The following is a 7,951-nucleotide window of genomic DNA, read 5'->3' on the forward strand; positions in this document are numbered from 1 at the left end:
GGCTGAGGTCTTTGCCGTGTTATGTAGTCTATACTCAAATGTGATATGTATGCTAGATTCGATAATCGGTCTTGGGTTACACTTTGTGGCCAAGGTCTCTCTGGTATCGTGTATCCGGGACTGTATTTGGAGATGGATTACACTTTGTGGCCAAGGTTTCTCCGATATCGTGTAATCCATATTGACTGTATCATTATGAAGGCATATAGTATACATATGGCTAGGTATCACTCCCTATGCTACGCACCCTTGCCAACAGGGGTTGAGGTGTTGGATAACCCATTGTGGTATGTTTGATGTTTCTTTCTGAAGTGCCACTCCCACGGTATGATGTGATTGTTGTCAGAGGCGAGAACCTGTCCAGCATGGCCGATGTGTTACCGGTGATGTGACTGCCAGGAGGGGGTAATTAAGGGTTTTTTAGGTGATCCATAGATGCATACGGGGACTGACAGGCTTCTAATCATGGCTAGGGTTTGTATCCCTGCATAGTCGATGTCATTTTTGAGACGAGGGATATAGCCTAATGCACCGTAATAGCATTTACCAGACTTAGTTTGTATTGTTAGGTGGATAATAAATAAATGAACTGCATCACGAGCATCATGGACTATGTGTTTAATTTTCGTGATCATGCATCATAAATTATTACTGCTATCAACTTACTTGGATGTATTTAACCCCACCCCTCATTGAACGAGTTGGAAAGCTCACCCCATGCATACACCCCTTTTTAGATGATGATGCAGGTACCGTGGTGCCCATGGTGGGTGACTCAGTATCTTCTGGGTCAAAGTATGGTGTGAGCGACTGGTGGATGCCAGAAGCGGAGGAGCACAATCAGGACTATGCTTGCGATCAATGTGCTTATGCTGCACCATGAAATTGTACATCATATTTTGATACTTTTGGATATAGTTGTGGATTGTATATTTTCTTGAGATTATATTATATGTCATGGATGAATGTAACAGAATAACTCAGTTATTGCTACTATATTACCATTGGATGTTTCCCTATTTTATCTATAATTCCGCTACTATACTCTGATTCCGTTGCTTATGTTGGTTTGTTTTGTGAGATTTTGAAAATATTAAGGTACTGCTATCAGAGATCCTTGTAGGTTATAAGACAGGTACGTGTCTTACTCACACCATCGGTATTCCTAATGGTTAATTAGGTCTACTGGGAGTGGGGTGTGACAAGAGAGGATGGGGAAGCATAGGCATAGCCCATCCATCTCTGGCCCCCACCCTCACAGATTCCAACTAGGAAACCAACTTGTTGCCCTAGCCCTACCCCCATCCCCTATATAAGGAACACACTCAAGCAAGGAGCACACCACTCTCTCTTAGGATTTTCTTTAGTCTCTCTTATCCTCTAGGTTTAGTTCTTCTCTAGTTCTTTGCTCTTGTTTTTGGCTTATGCACTTATGTAATGGAGTTCTACTTAATGAATGCAAGTTTCTTTTATGTTCATGGTTTTATTTTATTCAGTTGTAAGTTTACTTTCTAGTCCTAGGTTCAGTTCTAAGTGATAAGAACAAGCTGTGGATCATCTCTTTCAAGTTTAGATTTGTCTTCTCTAGTACTAGCAATATCAAGCAATATCAGATTTGGTTTATCCTAGATCTGGTTTTTAGTACTGGTAGTATTTCAAATCTCAACCAAGTTTTCAAGTTTTCAAGTTCAAGTATTGAAGTTCAGGTAGGTAGTCTTCTCTGCCCCCTCTCATTCCCTCTTTTGACTACCCTTTCCTTCTTACCTTAGGATTTTACTTTATGTCTTTACTTTATGTCTTTTCCCTTTCCCCCAAGGTTCACGGCTAGTGTATGCGTTGGCTCTGCCCCTCCTAGCCATAGAACCATCCTCTTGATTTATAGTTTTTAATTTTAGTTACTTTTTATCTACGTGTTTTGATTATTTAAATTCTTAGATGCGTTGGTTTAGGGCGGTAGTTAGAAGTAGATCACTATAATTAATTAATTCACTTTCAAATTACTTTAAGAAGCCAAAAATAAAGTGGCTGCTCTCCTTGTGTTTGACCCGTTACCTACATTGATCCGTACGCTTGCGATCACTTTTTAAATCTTAAACAAGTTTTTGACGTCGTTGCTAGGGAGACAGTTCCATGTTATTTTCACTTTCTTTTGCTAAATTGGAGTGCTTTGTTTGCTTTGTTTTGTTTTTATTTTTCTTTTATTGAATTCCTGAGAAGAACAACTTGTAATAATAGTTGTATCGGTGGAGGTCGCCAAGCCTCACAGTATGATAAAGATAGGTGTTACCCTGTAGCAGTACCTCAGGAATTGACCTGAGCAACCACGGATCCCTACCGTTAAGCTCACAAAAAAAATTCAAAATTTTTTTTTTCAGATTTTTTATTTTTATTTTTTGTGTTTGTGGTTTGTCATTCTAGTTGTGGATAGTGTTCTGTTGCATGAGTGCTGGGTGGGTATGTAATAGTGCAAATAGGTTAGAAAGAAGAGATCCAACAAGTAGTGACCCTATACATTTACTCTCTTTAGTACCTTTCAATGTGGGAGTCCAACAGTAAAACCCTCCACCTAAATCTTTGAAAGATAGGTTCAATCCTGCATAGTTCTACCACAAGCCCAGGGAAATAATTATGAGCTCAAATCTCAGTTCATCACTATGTTGCCCCATTTTCATGGGCTGCCCTTTGAGGATGCATACCAATTCCTTAGGGAATTTGAAGAGGTATGTGTTCTAATTAAAGTCTAATAGTTTTTGAATGATGTTGTTAAGCTTAGGTTCTTCATTTTTGCATTAAATGACCAAGCTAAGAAGTGGTCATATGGGTTACCCAAAAATTTCATAACCACATGGGAGAAATTCACAGTTGTCTTCCACAAGAAGTTTTTCCCAACTCACAAGACCAATAAGCTTAGAAGTGATATCCTCCAGTTTACGTAGAAGCCTAGTGAGTCCTTTTCTAAACTTATGGAGAGATTCAAGGATTTACTCTAGGAATGCCTTCACTATGGCCTAGACTTATGGAATTTATTTCAGATTATTTATGAGGGTATTGATTACCTAACTAAACAAATGATAGAGTCCATGTGCCCTGGGGGATTCACATCCTTTACAGATGAAGGAGAGGCATTGGAATTCTTACTTGACCTAGCTGATAAAACCCATAAGTGGGAGTCAACCCAAGAAAGTGAAAGAACCATAGGAGGGAAATGATATATTGTGAATGGGATAGTAGCCAAGGAAGCCCATTTGGATATCCTAATCAAGAGGATTGAGGCTATTGTTCTTAGAGAGCCATCATCAGTCAATTTGATTAAGATGTGTGCTTGGTGCCAGTCCCCTGGACATGTCATAAAAGAATGGCCTAACACCTCTGGGGGCACTTCTAATAAAAGTGCTAATGCTTTATATCAGAATAATCCATATAGTAACAATTACAATCTAGGATAGAGAAATCACCCAAATTTCTCCTAGAATCAGGGCAACCAAGCAGGGCCTTCCAATTTTCATAATCAAGGTCAACCTGGACCTCAGAGACCTCCCTTTGCACAACAACCTTTTGCTCCAAATACTTTTCCTAGGCTAAATGTAAGACCTCAGGCTAGTCTTCCTAGGCCCCCTCTCCTATCATCTTATCAGCAACCCCCTGGAATTACCAACACTGGAGAGGCAACTAGAATAAATGACATGGAAAAGAATATGACCCTCCTCATAACAAGCCATAAAATCTTACAAGAGAACTCACCAAAGTTATCACAATTCTATGTGAGAGGGAGAAGGGAACATTGCCTAGTCAACTAAAGCCTAACCCTAGGCATCAGCTTGTTTGTTCACAAGCACCCACTAATGCATCACTGAATATGGTACAAGGTTAGACCCAACAAGGACCCTCCAACCAATGTAATGTTGTTTATGCCCTTAGGATTGGCCGAAAGTACCAACAGAGTATTCCTAAATCTTCCCCATCTATTACTCCTGTTAACCCTCCTTCTATTGAGGACACAAGTGTGCCTCCTGTTCTAGGTTCGTCTGATGAACCTAAAGCAACTAAAGATGATTTGGTTGAGGAAACCAAAAATGATTATTCTGAAAAGGAGGAAATTCCTAATAGTCTTTATGTTCCACCTATCCCCTTTCCTAATTGCTTGGTAAATAAAAAGAAGAATACTTCCATAGACAAGATTTTAGAAGTCTTCAAAAAGGCAGAAGTGAACATCCCTCTTTTGGATGCCATATCCCAGATCCCTGCCTATTTTGTGTACGTACAAACGTATCACTAGTGTGCCAAAAAAGGCGTTCTTAGCAGGTAGCATTAGTTTTATAATTACTCAACCTATAGCTGCCAAGTATAAGGATCCAGGGAGCCCTACCATTGCTTGTGTCATAGGCAACACCTACATTGATCATGCCTTACTTGACCTTATCTTTTTCCTTACCATGTTTACAAGCAACTAGGACTGGGAGAACTGAAAGCCACTGGAACCACTATTTATTTGGCAGATAGGTCTGTTAAGATTCCCAAAGGGATGGTTGAGGATGTGTTACTTAAAGTGGGGGAATTTACTTTTCCTCTTGATTTCATTGTCTTAGATACCAAGCCATTCTTAACCAAAGATGAGATCCAAATAATTTTAGGAAGACCATTCCTGGCTACCGGTAATGCATTAATCAATTGCCATAATGGTTTCCTAAGGTTATCTTCTAGCAACCAAACTGTTGAGTTTAACATGTCTAGGATAGACAAACAACCACATATGGAAGAATAGATCAATATGCTTGAGGATTTTTTGGATTTTTTTGATGATTTAATTACCAATTTGATGTTGATTTTGATTTAGAATTTCAAAAGTGTATGGATGAGTTGGATAATGATAGTGGAAATTTCTTTTCTGAAGTCTTAAGTATTCACACATGTGGAGCCTTTAGGACCCTGTTCCAATCCCATCCTAAAACCTTCCATAGTTGAACCTCCTAAGCTAGATCTTAAGGAATTACCATCTAATTTGAGGTATGCTTTCCTAGGTGTAGACACCCAATTTTGTCACCCTCTTTTGGCTATGATGAAATACGGATCTTAGATGGGACTTTCGACTTTCGACTTTCGACTTCACTTTCAACTTTCGATCAATAGAGTTGATGATTGACCCAAAAAACTCATAAACATTCCCCACCTATCTGAAAACCCTGGACACCCCCATGTGGGGGAGAAGAGGGTCCAAATTTGACATTTTATATACGAAGAAATCTAGTCAAGACGACCATAAAGATGGATAGTGCTCAGAAATACGATTCTGACGATATATGACACGTCAAAATTGGACCATCGGATCTCCCGTAATTGTCTCAAAAAAATTATATTTTCCCATACGTATGCTGTGCACATTGGCAATCCTGTTGGAAACCAAGAAAAATTCCCTACCTACCCAAAAACCCCAAATTTATCCTCTACAAGAAAACCCTGAAAATCCCTATGTGGGTGAGAAGAGGGTCCAAATTCGACTTTTTATATATGAAGGAATCCAGTTAATGTGACCGTACAGATGGATAGCACGTCAAAATTGGACCGTCAGATCTCCTGCAATCATCCCCAAAAAATTAAGTTTTATCGTACTTATGTCGTGCACACTGGCAAGCCTACTGGAAACCTGAAAAATTCCCTACTTACCCAAATACCCCAAATTCATTCCCTACCTGAAAACCCTGGAGACCCCTGTGTAGGAGAGGAGAGGGTCCAATTTTGATTTTTTACATATGAAAGAATCTAGTCAATGTGACCATACAGATTGATAGTACACAAAAATATGATTCTGACGATATATGGCACGTCAAAATCAGACTGTCTGATCTCCCGCAATAGTCGTCAGAAAATTCTGTGTTCACGCACGCGCTGCGCGTAGGCCAGCCCACAAGCATGCTGTGTGCATCCCCACACACCTTACTCGGTCCCCAGCTGGTTGCATCCCGTGCACCCATTGGCTGCTGCCAGCACTCTTACCTGCTGTAGCCTATTCCTGCTGCTGCCAAGCCCATGCATGGCTGTAGGCCAACCCGTGCATTATGGCCACCCATGCTACCTGCCTTGCGTGCCATGTGCCGCACACCCTTGCACATTGCCCACACACCCTGTGCACATTGCCTGCCCTCCTGTGCAGCCATGCTGGCCATACCCCATGCACTTCAACCCAACCTTGTGTGTCGCCCTCAGCGGTCGAGATTTACGTTCTACTGGCCCGATGGGTGAAGAAATTTCCTCTTCACCCATTTTCACATATGCACTACTCCGCTGGCATACCCTACGCTGTAACCTCCTATCAGTCCAAAAATCCACTTTTTACCCATTAGCTAAAATTTCTCTCTCCTCCCATTTTTCCAAAAACCCACTTTTTACCCATTAGCTAAAATTTCTCTTTCCTCCCGTTTGTCCAAAAACCCCCTTTTGTCCATTGGTTAAAAAACCCTTTTCACCCACTTTAGTCCAAAAATCCCCTTTGTCTGTTAGTTAAAAAGACCTCTTCACCCACTTTAGTCCGAAACTCCCTTTTGTCCAGTGGTTAAAAGAATTCTTTCTCCTCCCCTTGGGCCCGAAAATCACAACCCCACTTAGGAAGTGAAGCTTTGCCCTCTCACCTCCTCCCCTCCCACTTTGAGTTTCTTTGGGTCCAGAGCGATCTTCTTCAAGATCCAAAATTTTGTTCGGATCTTTGAAATGTTCTTTGAGATCTTGAAGATCTTCAATCCAAGTTCGTAGTTCAATCCATTTTTTCCAAAAGTAGTATGTTTTTGAGTGTTCTTGATCTTTACCGAAAGTAGAAATCCCCCCTTGAGGTTCTTCGGGTCTACGAAGAGATCTTTGTCAATATCCGGAGTTTTTCTTGGCTCTTCAAATTGTTCTTCGGGGCTTTAAGGATCTTCAATCCATTTTTAGGTCAATCCATTTTTTTTCTAGAAATAGCCATTCCTAGCCAAAGCTCTGTCCGAGTCCCCTTAGAATCTTTCCAGAAATAGCCATTCTCAACGAAAGCTCTGTCGGAGTGCCACCTCAGCCTAGCCCTCCCCTAGCCTTTCCCTACAAGAAGCTCTATCGGAGTGCCACCTCAGCCTAGCTTCCCATAGGCTATCCCCAGCGGTAGCTCTGTCTGAGTGCCCCCTCATTCGAAGCCTGGATATAGCCTTCCTTAGTCGAAGCTCTATCCAAATCCAAATCTAGAAATAGCCTTCCCTAGCCGAAGCTCTGTCAGAATCTAAATCCAAAAGTAATTGTTCTTAGCTGGAACTCTGCCCAAATATCATCACAATCAAAATCTCTTAAGAAAGGAAGTTGGAGGTCAAGACCATCTTCCCCTGAGCCAAGAGAATTAGAAAGACAGTCTGAGACGGTACTAATAGGGGGCCCACCACTCTTGACTCGAATCAGGGGTTAAGTTTAGGTACAGTTTCTCAACCGAATTGTCATCATGTAGACTTTATATAGACATTGTTTTAGTGTACATAGTCATTTAAATTCAGTCAATGTATATATATGTGATAACTTAGCCTTGCATGTGGAATAGGAATAATTATGGAAAATGTTTGTTCTTAATCATCTCGTAGGAAGATTGGTTGAACCGGGCAAATTGGGTGCCTAACACCTTCCCAATTCTATAACTTGGCACTTACCCTAAATCTTTGGACCAGACTAACTTTTGGGCCCTTTTCTCTAGAATTGGGCTAACCCCTAGTCCTAGGCCCATAATCTTAGGTGGTGAATCCAAACCCTTTTGCATGATTCTGATCCCTATATTAGACCATCATCAAACCCCCGTCTAGAATGACAAACTTTACACTCTTGCAAAATAGGCCTCTACATTTTTCCGAGCAGTGATACGGCGGTGCGGGACCTACAAGCAAAGCACTCACGACACCATCCCTCCCTTATGAAAGGAGAAGAGAGAGAGGAGAGAGGACAGAATGGTGAC

General features: G+C 41.1%; 1 non-coding gene across 1 annotated transcript; it reads right to left on the bottom strand.

Moving 5' to 3' along the window:
• Positions 1-2,903: 2,903 nt before the first annotated feature.
• LOC122063879 lies at positions 2,904-3,010 on the bottom strand. Its single transcript, XR_006135499.1, has one exon. It is a non-coding gene; the product is annotated as a small nucleolar RNA R71 (small nucleolar RNA).
• Positions 3,011-7,951: the final 4,941 nt, after the last annotated feature.

The sequence above is a fragment of the Macadamia integrifolia genome, unplaced genomic scaffold (assembly GCF_013358625.1).
Source record: "Macadamia integrifolia cultivar HAES 741 unplaced genomic scaffold, SCU_Mint_v3 scaffold1489, whole genome shotgun sequence".
NCBI classification, from domain to species: Eukaryota; Viridiplantae; Streptophyta; class Magnoliopsida; order Proteales; family Proteaceae; genus Macadamia; species Macadamia integrifolia.